Consider the following 17,824-nt stretch of genomic DNA (forward strand, 5'->3'; position numbering starts at 1 on the left):
TTCACCAAAGGGGTACCCCTTTCAGAAATCTTCGATTTCTCTAATATGAATTCGAGCAATGTTTTGAAAGTGAATAGTAAAAAATATGCGAGGGTCATGGGCACGAAAGTTATAGCTTTATGTCCTAGGCTTCTATGTATAAAATATCGGGTATATCCGAGGTGTTTAGAGGGTGATACTATCAAAATACTGAGAGATGTACGAATATAAGGCAAAAACTTGTGAAAATTTCCAACAAAAAGGGTAATTTTTTTTCAAATGTTGAATTAACGCTCCGTTTCAACTCCAATAGAAGCATTTTCCCGTGAGATCTCTTGGGGAGAAATATCGAACGAGTTGAACACCAGTGTAATACATTTCGGAGAAATTGGAGAAATCTCCAATTCACCAAAGGGGTACCCCATTTAGAAATCTTCTATTTCTCTAATATGAATTCGAGCAATGTTTTGAAAGTGAATAGTAAAAAATATGCGAGGGTCATGGGCACGAAAGTTATAGCTTTATGTCTCAGGCTTCTATGTATAAAATATCGTGTATATCCGAGGTGTTTAGAGGGTGATACTATCAAAATACAGAGAGATGTACGAATATAAGGCAAAAACTTGTGAAAATTGCCAACTAAAAGGGGAATATTTTTTCAAATGTTGAATTAAGGCTCCGTTTCAACTCCAATAGAAGCATTTACCCGTGAGATCTCTTGGGGAGAAATATCGAACGAGTTGAACACCAGTGTAATACATTTCGGAGAAATTGGTTAAATCTCCAATTCACCAAAGGGGTACCCCTTTTAGAAATCTTCGATTTCTCTAATATGAATTCGAGCAATGTTTTGAAAGTGAATAGTAAAAAATATGCGAGGGTCATGGGCACGAAAGTTATAGCTTTATGTCCTAGGCTTCTATGTATAAAATATCGGGTATATCCGAGGTGTTTAGAGGGTGATACTATCAAAATACTGAGAGATGAACGAATATAAGGCAAAAACTTGTGAAAATTTCCAACAAAAAGGGTAATTTTTTTTCAAATGTTGAATTAAGTCTCCGTTTCAACTCCGATAGAAGCATTTACCCATGAGATCTCTTGGGGAGAAATATCGAACGAGTTGAACACCAGTGTAATACATTTCGGAGAAATTGGTGAAATCTCCAATTCACCAATGGGTACCCCATTCAGAAATCTTCTATTTCTCTAATATGAATTCGAGCAATGTTTTGAAAGTGAATAGTAAAAATATGCGAGGGTCATGGGCACGAAAGTTATAGCTTTATGTCTCAGGCTTCTATGTATTAAATATCGTGTATATCCGAGGTGTTTAGAGGGTGATACTATCAAAATACTAAGAGATGTACGAATAAAAGGCAAAAACTTGTGAAAATTTCCAACAAAAAGGGTAATTTTTTTTCAAATGTTGAATTAACGCTCCGTTTCAACTCCAATAGAAGCATTTACCCGTGAGATCTCTTGGGGAGAAATATCGAACGAGTTGAACACCAGTGTAATACATTTCGGAGAAATTGGTGAAATCTCCAATTCACCAAAGGGGTACCCCTTTTAGAAATCTTCGATTTCTCTAATATGAATTCGAGCAATGTTTTGAAAGTGAATAGTAAAAAATATGCGAGGGTCATGGGCACGAAAGTTATAGCTTTATGTCCTAGGCTTCTATGTATAAAATATCGGGTATATCCGAGGTGTTTAGAGGGTGATACTATCAAAATACTGAGAGATGAACGAATATAAGGCAAAAACTTGTGAAAATTTCCAACAAAAAGGGTAATTTTTTTTCAAATGTTGAATTAAGTCTCCGTTTCAACTCCGATAGAAGCATTTACCCATGAGATCTCTTGGGGAGAAATATCGAACGAGTTGAACACCAGTGTAATACATTTCGGAGAAATTGGTGAAATCTCCAATTCACCAATGGGTACCCCATTCAGAAATCTTCTATTTCTCTAATATGAATTCGAGCAATGTTTTGAAAGTGAATAGTAAAAATATGCGAGGGTCATGGGCACGAAAGTTATAGCTTTATGTCTCAGGCTTCTATGTATTAAATATCGTGTATATCCGAGGTGTTTAGAGGGTGATACTATCAAAATACTAAGAGATGTACGAATAAAAGGCAAAAACTTGTGAAAATTTCCAACAAAAAGGGTAATTTTTTTTCAAATGTTGAATTAACGCTCCGTTTCAACTCCAATAGAAACATTTACCCGTGAGATCTCTTGGGGAGAAATATCGAACGAGTTGAACACCAGTGTAATACATTTCGGAGAAATTGGTGAAATCTCCAATTCACCAAAGGGGTACCCCATTTAGAAATCTTCTATTTCTCTAATATGAATTCGAGCAATGTTTTGAAAGTGAATAGTAAAAAATATGCGAGGGTCATGGGCACGAAAGTTATAGCTTTATGTCTCAGGCTTCTATGTATAAAATAACGTGTATATCCGAGGTGTATAGAGGGTGATACTATCAAAATACTGAGAGATGTACGAATATAAGGCAAAAACTTGTGAAAATTTCCAACAAAAAGGGTAATTTTTTTTCAAATGTTGAATTAACGCTCCGTTTCAACTCCAATAGAAACATTTACCCGTGAGATCTCTTGGGGAGAAATATCGAACGAGTTGAATACCAGTGTAATACATTTCGGAGAAATTGGTGAAATCTCCAATTCACCAATGGGGTACCCCATTCAGAAATCTTCTATTTCTCTAATATGAATTCGAGCAATGTTTTGAAAGTGAATAGTAAAAATATGCGAGGGTCATGGGCACGAAAGTTATAGCTTTATGTCTCAGGCTTCTATGTATTAAATATCGTGTATATCCGAGGTGTTTAGAGGGTGATACTATCAAAATACTAAGAGATGTACGAATAAAAGGCAAAAACTTGTGAAAATTTCCAACAAAAAGGGTAATTTTTTTTCAAATGTTGAATTAAGGCTCCGTTTCAACTCCGATAGAAGCATTTACCCATGAGATCTCTTGGGGAGAAATATCGAACGAGTTGAACACCAGTGTAATACATTTCGGAGAAATTGGTGAAATCTCCAATTCACCAAAGGGGTACCCCATTTAGAAATCTTCTATTTCTCTAATATGAATTCGAGCAATGTTTTGAAAGTGAATAGTAAAAATATGCGAGGGTCATGGGCACGAAAGTTATAGCTTTATGTCCTAGGCTTCTATGTATAAAATATCGGGTATATCCGAGGTGTTTAGAGGGTGATACTATCAAAATACTGAGAGATGTACGAATATAAGGCAAAAACTTGTGAAAATTTCCAACAAAAAGGGTAATTTTTTTTCAAATGTTGAATTAACGCTCCGTTTCAACTCCAATAGAAACATTTACCCGTGAGATCTCTTGGGGAGAAATATCGAACGAGTTGAACACCAGTGTAATACATTTCGGAGAAATTGGTGAAATCTCCAATTCACCAAAGGGGTACCCCATTTAGAAATCTTCTATTTCTCTAATATGAATTCGAGCAATGTTTTGAAAGTGAATAGTAAAAAATATGCGAGGGTCATGGGCACGAAAGTTATAGCTTTATGTCTCAGGCTTCTATGTATAAAATATCGGGTATATCCGAGGTGTTTAGAGGGTGATACTATCAAAATACTAAGAGATGTACGAATAAAAGGCAAAAACTTGTGAAAATTTCCAACAAAAAGGGTAATTTTTTTTCAAATGTTGAATTAACGCTCCGTTTCAACTCCAATAGAAACATTTACCCGTGAGATCTCTTGGGGAGAAATATCGAACGAGTTGAACACCAGTGTAATACATTTCGGAGAAATTGGTGAAATCTCCAATTCACCAAAGGGGTACCCCATTCAGAAATCTTCTATTTCTCTAATATGAATTCGAGCAATGTTTTGAAAGTGAATAGTAAAAATATGCGAGGGTCATGGGCACGAAAGTTATAGCTTTATGTCCTAGGCTTCTATGTATAAAATATCGGGTATATCCGAGGTGTTTAGAGGGTGATACTATCAAAATACTGAGAGATGTACGAATATAAGGCAAAAACTTGTGAAAATTTCCAACAAAAAGGGTAATTTTTTTTCAAATGTTGAATTAACGCTCCGTTTCAACTCCAATAGAAGCATTTACCCGTGAGATCTCTTGGGGAGAAATATCGAACGAGTTGAACACCAGTGTAATACATTTCGGAGAAATTGGTGAAATCTCCAATTCACCAAAGGGGTACCCCATTTAGAAATCTTCTATTTCTCTAATATGAATTCGAGCAATGTTTTGAAAGTGAATAGTAAAAAATATGCGAGGGTCATGGGCACGAAAGTTATAGCTTTATGTCTCAGGCTTCTATGTATAAAATATCGTGTATATCCGAGGTGTTTAGAGGGTGATACTATCAAAATACAGAGAGATGTACGAATATAAGGCAAAAACTTGTGAAAATTGCCAACTAAAAGGGGAATATTTTTTCAAATGTTGAATTAAGGCTCCGTTTCAACTCCAATAGAAGCATTTACCCGTGAGATCTCTTGGGGAGAAATATCGAACGAGTTGAACACCAGTGTAATACATTTCGGAGAAATTGGTTAAATCTCCAATTCACCAAAGGGGTACCCCTTTCAGAAATCTTCGATTTCTCTAATATGAATTCGAGCAATGTTTTGAAAGTGAATAGTAAAAAATATGCGAGGGTCATGGGCACGAAAGTTATAGCTTTATGTCCTAGGCTTCTATGTATAAAATATCGGGTATATCCGAGGTGTTTAGAGGGTGATACTATCAAAATACTGAGAGATGTACGAATATAAGGCAAAAACTTGTGAAAATTTCCAACAAAAAGGGTAATTTTTTTTCAAATGTTGAATTAAGGCTCCGTTTCAACTCCGATAGAAGCATTTACCCATGAGATCTCTTGGGGAGAAATATCGAACGAGTTGAACACCAGTGTAATACATTTCGGAGAAATTGGTGAAATCTCCAATTCACCAAAGGGGTACCCCATTCAGAAATCTTCTATTTCTCTAATATGAATTCGAGCAATGTTTTGAAAGTGAATAGTAAAAATATGCGAGGGTCATGGGCACGAAAGTTATAGCTTTATGTCTCAGGCTTCTATGTATTAAATATCGTGTATATCCGAGGTGTTTAGAGGGTGATACTATCAAAATACTAAGAGATGTACGAATAAAAGGCAAAAACTTGTGAAAATTTCCAACAAAAAGGGTAATTTTTTTTCAAATGTTGAATTAACGCTCCGTTTCAACTCCAATAGAAGCATTTACCCGTGAGATCTCTTGGGGAGAAATATCGAACGAGTTGAACACCAGTGTAATACATTTCGGAGAAATTGGTGAAATCTCCAATTCACCAAAGGGGTACCCCATTTAGAAATCTTCTATTTCTCTAATATGAATTCGAGCAATGTTTTGAAAGTGAATAGTAAAAAATATGCGAGGGTCGTGGGCACGAAAGTTATAGCTTTATGTCTCAGGCTTCTATGTATAAAATATCGTGTATATCCGAGGTGTTTAGAGGGTGATACTATCAAAATACAGAGAGATGTACGAATATAAGGCAAAAACTTGTGAAAATTGCCAACTAAAAGGGGAATATTTTTTCAAATGTTGAATTAAGGCTCCTTTTCAACTCCAATAGAAGCATTTACCCGTGAGATCTCTTGGGGAGAAATATCGAACGAGTTGAACACCAGTGTAATACATTTCGGAGAAATTGGTTAAATCTCCAATTCACCAAAGGGGTACCCCTTTTAGAAATCTTCGATTTCTCTAATATGAATTCGAGCAATGTTTTGAAAGTGAATAGTAAAAAATATGCGAGGGTCATGGGCACGAAAGTTATAGCTTTATGTCCTAGGCTTCTATGTATAAAATATCGGGTATATCCGAGGTGTTTAGAGGGTGATACTATCAAAATACTGAGAGATGAACGAATATAAGGCAAAAACTTGTGAAAATTTCCAACAAAAAGGGTAATTTTTTTTCAAATGTTGAATTAAGTCTCCGTTTCAACTCCGATAGAAGCATTTACCCATGAGATCTCTTGGGGAGAAATATCGAACGAGTTGAACACCAGTGTAATACATTTCGGAGAAATTGGTGAAATCTCCAATTCACCAATGGGTACCCCATTCAGAAATCTTCTATTTCTCTAATATGAATTCGAGCAATGTTTTGAAAGTGAATAGTAAAAATATGCGAGGGTCATGGGCACGAAAGTTATAGCTTTATGTCTCAGGCTTCTATGTATTAAATATCGTGTATATCCGAGGTGTTTAGAGGGTGATACTATCAAAATACTAAGAGATGTACGAATAAAAGGCAAAAACTTGTGAAAATTTCCAACAAAAAGGGTAATTTTTTTTCAAATGTTGAATTAAGGCTCCGTTTCAACTCCGATAGAAGCATTTACCCGTGAGATCTCTTGGGGAGAAATATCGAACGAGTTGAACACCAGTGTAATACATTTCGGAGAAATTGGTGAAATCTCCAATTCACCAAAGGGGTACCCCATTTAGAAATCTTCTATTTCTCTAATATGAATTCGAGCAATGTTTTGAAAGTGAATAGTAAAAAATATGCGAGGGTCATGGGCACGAAAGTTATAGCTTTATGTCCTAGGCTTCTATGTATAAAATATCGGGTATATCCGAGGTGTTTAGAGGGTGATACTATCAAAATACTAAGAGATGTACGAATAAAAGGCAAAAACTTGTGAAAATTTCCAACAAAAAGGGTAATTTTTTTTCAAATGTTGAATTAACGCTCCGTTTCAACTCCAATAGAAACATTTACCCGTGAGATCTCTTGGGGAGAAATATCGAACGAGTTGAACACCAGTGTAATACATTTCGGAGAAATTGGTGAAATCTCCAATTCACCAAAGGGGTACCCCATTTAGAAATCTTCTATTTCTCTAATATGAATTCGAGCAATGTTTTGAAAGTGAATAGTAAAAAATATGCGAGGGTCATGGGCACGAAAGTTATAGCTTTATGTCTCAGGCTTCTATGTATAAAATAACGTGTATATCCGAGGTGTATAGAGGGTGATACTATCAAAATACTGAGAGATGTACGAATATAAGGCAAAAACTTGTGAAAATTTCCAACAAAAAGGGTAATTTTTTTTCAAATGTTGAATTAACGCTCCGTTTCAACTCCAATAGAAACATTTACCCGTGAGATCTCTTGGGGAGAAATATCGAACGAGTTGAACACCAGTGTAATACATTTCGGAGAAATTGGTGAAATCTCCAATTCACCAATGGGGTACCCCATTCAGAAATCTTCTATTTCTCTAATATGAATTCGAGCAATGTTTTGAAAGTGAATAGTAAAAATATGCGAGGGTCATGGGCACGAAAGTTATAGCTTTATGTCTCAGGCTTCTATGTATAAAATATCGTGTATATCCGAGGTGTTTAGAGGGTGATACTATCAAAATACAGAGAGATGTACGAATATAAGGCAAAAACTTGTGAAAATTGCCAACTAAAAGGGGAATATTTTTTCAAATGTTGAATTAAGGCTCCGTTTCAACTCCAATAGAAGCATTTACCCGTGAGATCTCTTGGGGAGAAATATCGAACGAGTTGAACACCAGTGTAATACATTTCGGAGAAATTGGTTAAATCTCCAATTCACCAAAGGGGTACCCCTTTCAGAAATCTTCGATTTCTCTAATATGAATTCGAGCAATGTTTTGAAAGTGAATAGTAAAAAATATGCGAGGGTCATGGGCACGAAAGTTATAGCTTTATGTCCTAGGCTTCTATGTATAAAATATCGGGTATATCCGAGGTGTTTAGAGGGTGATACTATCAAAATACTGAGAGATGTACGAATATAAGGCAAAAACTTGTGAAAATTTCCAACAAAAAGGGTAATTTTTTTTCAAATGTTGAATTAAGGCTCCGTTTCAACTCTGATAGAAGCATTTACCCATGAGATCTCTTGGGGAGAAATATCGAACGAGTTGAACACCAGTGTAATACATTTCGGAGAAATTGGTGAAATCTCCAATTCACCAAAGGGGTACCCCATTCAGAAATCTTCTATTTCTCTAATATGAATTCGAGCAATGTTTTGAAAGTGAATAGTAAAAATATGCGAGGGTCATGGGCACGAAAGTTATAGCTTTATGTCTCAGGCTTCTATGTATTAAATATCGTGTATATCCGAGGTGTTTAGAGGGTGATACTATCAAAATACTAAGAGATGTACGAATAAAAGGCAAAAACTTGTGAAAATTTCCAACAAAAAGGGTAATTTTTTTTCAAATGTTGAATTAACGCTCCGTTTCAACTCCAATAGAAGCATTTACCCGTGAGATCTCTTGGGGAGAAATATCGAACGAGTTGAACACCAGTGTAATACATTTCGGAGAAATTGGTGAAATCTCCAATTCACCAAAGGGGTACCCAATTTAGAAATCTTCTATTTCTCTAATATGAATTCGAGCAATGTTTTGAAAGTGAATAGTAAAAAATATGCGAGGGTCGTGGGCACGAAAGTTATAGCTTTATGTCTCAGGCTTCTATGTATAAAATATCGTGTATATCCGAGGTGTTTAGAGGGTGATACTATCAAAATACAGAGAGATGTACGAATATAAGGCAAAAACTTGTGAAAATTGCCAACTAAAAGGGGAATATTTTTTCAAATGTTGAATTAAGGCTCCGTTTCAACTCCAATAGAAGCATTTACCCGTGAGATCTCTTGGGGAGAAATATCGAACGAGTTGAACACCAGTGTAATACATTTCGGAGAAATTGGTTAAATCTCCAATTCACCAAAGGGGTACCCCTTTTAGAAATCTTCGATTTCTCTAATATGAATTCGAGCAATGTTTTGAAAGTGAATAGTAAAAAATATGCGAGGGTCATGGGCCCGAAAGTTATAGCTTTATGTCCTAGGCTTCTATGTATAAAATATCGGGTATATCCGAGGTGTTTAGAGGGTGATACTATCAAAATACTGAGAGATGAACGAATATAAGGCAAAAACTTGTGAAAATTTCCAACAAAAAGGGTAATTTTTTTTCAAATGTTGAATTAAGTCTCCGTTTCAACTCCGATAGAAGCATTTACCCATGAGATCTCTTGGGGAGAAATATCGAACGAGTTGAACACCAGTGTAATACATTTCGGAGAAATTGGTGAAATCTCCAATTCACCAATGGGTACCCCATTCAGAAATCTTCTATTTCTCTAATATGAATTCGAGCAATGTTTTGAAAGTGAATAGTAAAAATATGCGAGGGTCATGGGCACGAAAGTTATAGCTTTATGTCTCAGGCTTCTATGTATTAAATATCGTGTATATCCGAGGTGTTTAGAGGGTGATACTATCAAAATACTAAGAGATGTACGAATAAAAGGCAAAAACTTGTGAAAATTTCCAACAAAAAGGGTAATTTTTTTTCAAATGTTGAATTAACGCTCCGTTTCAACTCCAATAGAAGCATTTACCCGTGAGATCTCTTGGGGAGAAATATCGAACGAGTTGAACACCAGTGTAATACATTTCGGAGAAATTGGTGAAATCTCCAATTCACCAAAGGGGTACCCCATTTAGAAATCTTCTATTTCTCTAATATGAATTCGAGCAATGTTTTGAAAGTGAATAGTAAAAAATATGCGAGGGTCATGGGCACGAAAGTTATAGCTTTATGTCCTAGGCTTCTATGTATAAAATATCGGGTATATCCGAGGTGTTTAGAGGGTGATACTATCAAAATACTAAGAGATGTACGAATAAAAGGCAAAAACTTGTGAAAATTTCCAACAAAAAGGGTAATTTTTTTTCAAATGTTGAATTAACGCTCCGTTTCAACTCCAATAGAAACATTTACCCGTGAGATCTCTTGGGGAGAAATATCGAACGAGTTGAACACCAGTGTAATACATTTCGGAGAAATTGGTGAAATCTCCAATTCACCAAAGGGGTACCCCATTTAGAAATCTTCTATTTCTCTAATATGAATTCGAGCAATGTTTTGAAAGTGAATAGTAAAAAATATGCGAGGGTCATGGGCACGAAAGTTATAGCTTTATGTCTCAGGCTTCTATGTATAAAATAACGTGTATATCCGAGGTGTTTAGAGGGTGATACTATCAAAATACTAAGAGATGTACGAATAAAAGGCAAAAACTTGTGAAAATTTCCAACAAAAAGGGTAATTTTTTTTCAAATGTTGAATTAACGCTCCGTTTCAACTCCAATAGAAACATTTACCCGTGAGATCTCTTGGGGAGAAATATCGAACGAGTTGAACACCAGTGTAATACATTTCGGAGAAATTGGTGAAATCTCCAATTCACCAATGGGGTACCCCATTTAGAAATCTTCTATTTCTCTAATATGAATTCGAGCAATGTTTTGAAAGTGAATAGTAAAAAATATGCGAGGGTCATGGGCACGAAAGTTATAGCTTTATGTCTCAGGCTTCTATGTATAAAATAACGTGTATATCCGAGGTGTATAGAGGGTGATACTATCAAAATACTAAGAGATGTACGAATAAAAGGCAAAAACTTGTGAAAATTTCCAACAAAAAGGGTAATTTTTTTTCAAATGTTGAATTAACGCTCCGTTTCAACTCCAATAGAAACATTTACCCGTGAGATCTCTTGGGGAGAAATATCGAACGAGTTGAACACCAGTGTAATACATTTCGGAGAAATTGGTGAAATCTCCAATTCACCAATGGGGTACCCCATTCAGAAATCTTCTATTTCTCTAATATGAATTCGAGCAATGTTTTGAAAGTGAATAGTAAAAATATGCGAGGGTCATGGGCACGAAAGTTATAGCTTTATGTCTCAGGCTTCTATGTATTAAATATCGTGTATATCCGAGGTGTTTAGAGGGTGATACTATCAAAATACTAAGAGATGTACGAATAAAAGGCAAAAACTTGTGAAAATTTCCAACAAAAAGGGTAATTTTTTTTCAAATGTTGAATTAACGCTCCGTTTCAACTCCAATAGAAGCATTTACCCGTGAGATCTCTTGGGGAGAAATATCGAACGAGTTGAACACCAGTGTAATACATTTCGGAGAAATTGGTGAAATCTCCAATTCACCAAAGGGGTACCCCATTTAGAAATCTTCTATTTCTCTAATATGAATTCGAGCAATGTTTTGAAAGTGAATAGTAAAAAATATGCGAGGGTCATGGGCACGAAAGTTATAGCTTTATGTCCTAGGCTTCTATGTATAAAATATCGGGTATATCCGAGGTGTTTAGAGGGTGATACTATCAAAATACTGAGAGATGAACGAATATAAGGCAAAAACTTGTGAAAATTTCCAACAAAAAGGGTAATTTTTTTTCAAATGTTGAATTAAGTCTCCGTTTCAACTCCGATAGAAGCATTTACCCATGAGATCTCTTGGGGAGAAATATCGAACGAGTTGAACACCAGTGTAATACATTTCGGAGAAATTGGTGAAATCTCCAATTCACCAAAGGGGTACCCCATTTAGAAATCTTCTATTTCTCTAATATGAATTCGAGCAATGTTTTGAAAGTGAATAGTAAAAAATATGCGAGGGTCATGGGCACGAAAGTTATAGCTTTATGTCTCAGGCTTCTATGTATAAAATATCGTGTATATCCGAGGTGTTTAGAGGGTGATACTATCAAAATACAGAGAGATGTACGAATATAAGGCAAAAACTTGTGAAAATTGCCAACTAAAAGGGGAATATTTTTTCAAATGTTGAATTAAGGCTCCGTTTCAACTCCAATAGAAGCATTTACCCGTGAGATCTCTTGGGGAGAAATATCGAACGAGTTGAACACCAGTGTAATACATTTCGGAGAAATTGGTTAAATCTCCAATTCACCAAAGGGGTACCCCTTTCAGAAATCTTCGATTTCTCTAATATGAATTCGAGCAATGTTTTGAAAGTGAATAGTAAAAAATATGCGAGGGTCATGGGCACGAAAGTTATAGCTTTATGTCCTAGGCTTCTATGTATAAAATATCGGGTATATCCGAGGTGTTTAGAGGGTGATACTATCAAAATACTGAGAGATGTACGAATATAAGGCAAAAACTTGTGAAAATTTCCAACAAAAAGGGTAATTTTTTTTCAAATGTTGAATTAAGGCTCCGTTTCAACTCCGATAGAAGCATTTACCCATGAGATCTCTTGGGGAGAAATATCGAACGAGTTGAACACCAGTGTAATACATTTCGGAGAAATTGGTGAAATCTCCAATTCACCAAAGGGGTACCCCATTCAGAAATCTTCTATTTCTCTAATATGAATTCGAGCAATGTTTTGAAAGTGAATAGTAAAAATATGCGAGGGTCATGGGCACGAAAGTTATAGCTTTATGTCTCAGGCTTCTATGTATTAAATATCGTGTATATCCGAGGTATTTAGAGGGTGATACTATCAAAATACTAAGAGATGTACGAATAAAAGGCAAAAACTTGTGAAAATTTCCAACAAAAAGGGTAATTTTTTTTCAAATGTTGAATTAACGCTCCGTTTCAACTCCAATAGAAACATTTACCCGTGAGATCTCTTGGGGAGAAATATCGAACGAGTTGAACACCAGTGTAATACATTTCGGAGAAATTGGTGAAATCTCCAATTCACCAAAGGGGTACCCCATTTAGAAATCTTCTATTTCTCTAATATGAATTCGAGCAATGTTTTGAAAGTGAATAGTAAAAAATATGCGAGGGTCATGGGCACGAAAGTTATAGCTTTATGTCTCAGGCTTCTATGTATAAAATAACGTGTATATCCGAGGTGTATAGAGGGTGATACTATCAAAATACTGAGAGATGTACGAATATAAGGCAAAAACTTGTGAAAATTTCCAACAAAAAGGGTAATTTTTTTTCAAATGTTGAATTAACGCTCCGTTTCAACTCCAATAGAAACATTTACCCGTGAGATCTCTTGGGGAGAAATATCGAACGAGTTGAACACCAGTGTAATACATTTCGGAGAAATTGGTGAAATCTCCAATTCACCAATGGGGTACCCCATTCAGAAATCTTCTATTTCTCTAATATGAATTCGAGCAATGTTTTGAAAGTGAATAGTAAAAATATGCGAGGGTCATGGGCACGAAAGTTATAGCTTTATGTCTCAGGCTTCTATGTATTAAATATCGTGTATATCCGAGGTGTTTAGAGGGTGATACTATCAAAATACTAAGAGATGTACGAATAAAAGGCAAAAACTTGTGAAAATTTCCAACAAAAAGGGTAATTTTTTTTCAAATGTTGAATTAACGCTCCGTTTCAACTCCAATAGAAGCATTTACCCGTGAGATCTCTTGGGGAGAAATATCGAACGAGTTGAACACCAGTGTAATACATTTCGGAGAAATTGGTGAAATCTCCAATTCACCAAAGGGGTACCCCATTTAGAAATCTTCTATTTCTCTAATATGAATTCGAGCAATGTTTTGAAAGTGAATAGTAAAAAATATGCGAGGGTCATGGGCACGAAAGTTATAGCTTTATGTCTCAGGCTTCTATGTATAAAATATCGTGTATATCCGAGGTGTTTAGAGGGTGATACTATCAAAATACAGAGAGATGTACGAATATAAGGCAAAAACTTGTGAAAATTGCCAACTAAAAGGGGAATATTTTTTCAAATGTTGAATTAAGGCTCCGTTTCAACTCCAATAGAAGCATTTACCCGTGAGATCTCTTGGGGAGAAATATCGAACGAGTTGAACACCAGTGTAATACATTTCGGAGAAATTGGTTAAATCTCCAATTCACCAAAGGGGTACCCCTTTCAGAAATCTTCGATTTCTCTAATATGAATTCGAGCAATGTTTTGAAAGTGAATAGTAAAAAATATGCGAGGGTCATGGGCACGAAAGTTATAGCTTTATGTCCTAGGCTTCTATGTATAAAATATCGGGTATATCCGAGGTGTTTAGAGGGTGATACTATCAAAATACTGAGAGATGTACGAATATAAGGCAAAAACTTGTGAAAATTTCCAACAAAAAGGGTAATTTTTTTTCAAATGTTGAATTAAGGCTCCGTTTCAACTCCGATAGAAGCATTTACCCATGAGATCTCTTGGGGAGAAATATCGAACGAGTTGAACACCAGTGTAATACATTTCGGAGAAATTGGGGAAATCTCCAATTCACCAAAGGGGTACCCCATTCAGAAATCTTCTATTTCTCTAATATGAATTCGAGCAATGTTTTGAAAGTGAATAGTAAAAATATGCGAGGGTCATGGGCACGAAAGTTATAGCTTTATGTCTCAGGCTTCTATGTATTAAATATCGTGTATATCCGAGGTGTTTAGAGGGTGATACTATCAAAATACTAAGAGATGTACGAATAAAAGGCAAAAACTTGTGAAAATTTCCAACAAAAAGGGTAATTTTTTTTTAAATGTTGAATTAACGCTCCGTTTCAACTCCAATAGAAACATTTACCCGTGAGATCTCTTGGGGAGAAATATCGAACGAGTTGAACACCAGTGTAATACATTTCGGAGAAATTGGTGAAATCTCCAATTCACCGAAGGGGTACCCCATTTAGAAATCTTCTATTTCTCTAATATGAATTCGAGCAATGTTTTGAAAGTGAATAGTAAAAAATATGCGAGGGTCATGGGCACGAAAGTTATAGCTTTATGTCTCAGGCTTCTATGTATAAAATAACGTGTATATCCGAGGTGTATAGAGGGTGATACTATCAAAATACTGAGAGATGTACGAATATAAGGCAAAAACTTGTGAAAATTGCCAACTAAAAGGGGAATATTTTTTCAAATGTTGAATTAAGGCTCCGTTTCAACTCCAATAGAAGCATTTACCCGTGAGATCTCTTGGGGAGAAATATCGAACGAGTTGAACACCAGTGTAATACATTTCGGAGAAATTGGTTAAATCTCCAATTCACCAAAGGGGTACCCCTTTTAGAAATCTTCGATTTCTCTAATATGAATTCGAGCAATGTTTTGAAAGTGAATAGTAAAAAATATGCGAGGGTCATGGGCACGAAAGTTATAGCTTTATGTCTCAGGCTTCTATGTATAAAATATCGTGTATATCCGAGGTGTTTAGAGGGTGATACTATCAAAATACATAGAGATGTACGAATATAAGGCAAAAACTTGTGAAAATTGCCAACTAAAAGGGGAATATTTTTTCAAATGTTGAATTAAGGCTCCGTTTCAACTCCAATAGAAGCATTTACCCGTGAGATCTCTTGGGGAGAAATATCGAATGAGTTGAACACCAGTGTAATACATTTCGGAGAAATTGGTGAAATCTCCAATTCACCAAAGGGGTACCCCATTCAGAAATCTTCTATTTCTCTAATATGAATTCGAGCAATGTTTTGAAAGTGAATAATAAAAAATATGCGAGGGTCATTGGCACGAAAGTTATAGCTTTATGTACTAGGCTTCTATGTATAAAATATCATGTATATCCGAGGTGTTTAGAGGGTGATACTATCAAAATACAGAGAGATGTACGAATATAAGGCAAAAACTTGTGAAAATTTCCAACAAAAAGGGTAATTTTTTTTCAAATGTTGAATTAAGGCTCCGTTTCAAATCCAATAGAAGCATTTACCCATGAGATCTCTTGGGGAGAAATATCGAACGAGTTGAACACCAGTGTAATACATTTCGGAGAAATTGGTGAAATCTCCAATTCACCAAAGGGGTACCCCATTCAGAAATCTTCGATTTCTCTAATATGAATTCGAGCAATGTTTTGAAAGTGAATAGTAAAAAATATGCGAGGGTCATGGGCACGAAAGTTATAGCTTTATGTCTCAGGCTTCTATGTATAAAATATCGTGTATATCCGAGGTGTTTAGAGGGTGATACTATCAAAATACAGAGAGATGTACGAATATAAGGCAAAAACTTGTGAAAATTGCCAACTAAAAGGGGAATATTTTTTCAAATGTTGAATTAAGGCTCCGTTTCAACTCCAATAGAAGCATTTACCCGTGAGATCTCTTGGGGAGAAATATCGAACGAGTTGAACACCAGTGTAATACATTTCGGAGAAATTGGTTAAATCTCCAATTCACCAAAGGGGTACCCCTTTCAGAAATCTTCGATTTCTCTAATATGAATTCGAGCAATGTTTTGAAAGTGAATAGTAAAAAATATGCGAGGGTCATGGGCACGAAAGTTATAGCTTTATGTCCTAGGCTTCTATGTATAAAATATCGGGTATATCCGAGGTGTTTAGAGGGTGATACTATCAAAATACTGAGAGATGTACGAATATAAGGCAAAAACTTGTGAAAATTTCTAACAAAAAGGGTAATTTTTTTTCAAATGTTGAATTAAGGCTCCGTTTCAACTCCGATAGAAGCATTTACCCATGAGATCTCTTGGGGAGAAATATCGAACGAGTTGAACACCAGTGTAATACATTTCGGAGAAATTGGTGAAATCTCCAATTCACCAAAGGGGTACCCCATTCAGAAATCTTCTATTTCTCTAATATGAATTCGAGCAATGTTTTGAAAGTGAATAGTAAAAATATGCGAGGGTCATGGGCACGAAAGTTATAGCTTTATGTCTCAGGCTTCTATGTATTAAATATCGTGTATATCCGAGGTATTTAGAGGGTGATACTATCAAAATACTAAGAGATGTACGAATAAAAGGCAAAAACTTGTGAAAATTTCCAACAAAAAGGGTAATTTTTTTTCAAATGTTGAATTAACGCTCCGTTTCAACTCCAATAGAAGCATTTACCCGTGAGATCTCTTGGGGAGAAATATCGAACGAGTTGAACACCAGTGTAATACATTTCGGAGAAATTGGTGAAATCTCCAATTCACCAAAGGGGTACCCCATTTAGAAATCTTCTATTTCTCTAATATGAATTCGAGCAATGTTTTGAAAGTGAATAGTAAAAAATATGCGAGGGTCATGGGCACGAAAGTAATAGCTTTATGTCTCAGGCTTCTATGTATAAAATAACGTGTATATCCGAGGTGTATAGAGGGTGATACTATCAAAATACTGAGAGATGTACGAATATAAGGCAAAAACTTGTGAAAATTTCCAACAAAAAGGGTAATTTTTTTTCAAATGTTGAATTAAGGCTCCGTTTCAACTCCAATAGAAGCATTTACCCATGAGATCTCTTGGGGAGAAATATCGAACGAGTTGAACACCAGTGTAATACATTTCGGAGAAATTGGTGAAATCTCCAATTCACCAAAGGGGTACCCCTTTCAGAAATCTTCGATTTCTCTAATATGAATTCGAGTAATGTTTTGAAAGTGAATAGTAAAAAATATGCGAGGGTCATGGGCACGAAAGTTATAGCTTTATGTCTTAGGCTTCTATTTATAAAATATCGTGTATATCCGAGGTGTTTAGAGGGTGATACTATCAAAATACTGAGAGATGTACGAATATAAGGCAAAAACTTGTGAAAATTTCCAACAAAAAGGGTAATTTTTTTTTCAAATGTTGAATTAAGGCTCCGTTTTAACTCCAATAGAAGCATTTACCCGTGAGATCTCTTGGGGAGAAATATCGAACTAGTTGAACACCAGTGTAATACATTTCGGAGAAATTGGTGAAATCTCCAATTCACCAAAGGGGTACCCCATTCAGAAATCTTCTATTTCTCTAATATGAATTCGAGCAATGTTTTGAAAGTGAATAGTAAAAAATATGCGAGGGTCATGGGCACGAAAGTAATAGCTTTATGTCTCAGGCTTCCATGTATAAAATAACGTGTATATCCGAGGTGTATAGAGGGTGATACTATCAAAATACTGAGAGATGTACGAATATTAGGCAAAAACTTGTG

This window comes from Humulus lupulus, chromosome X, assembly GCF_963169125.1.
Source record: "Humulus lupulus chromosome X, drHumLupu1.1, whole genome shotgun sequence".
Classification (NCBI taxonomy): Eukaryota; Viridiplantae; Streptophyta; class Magnoliopsida; order Rosales; family Cannabaceae; genus Humulus; species Humulus lupulus.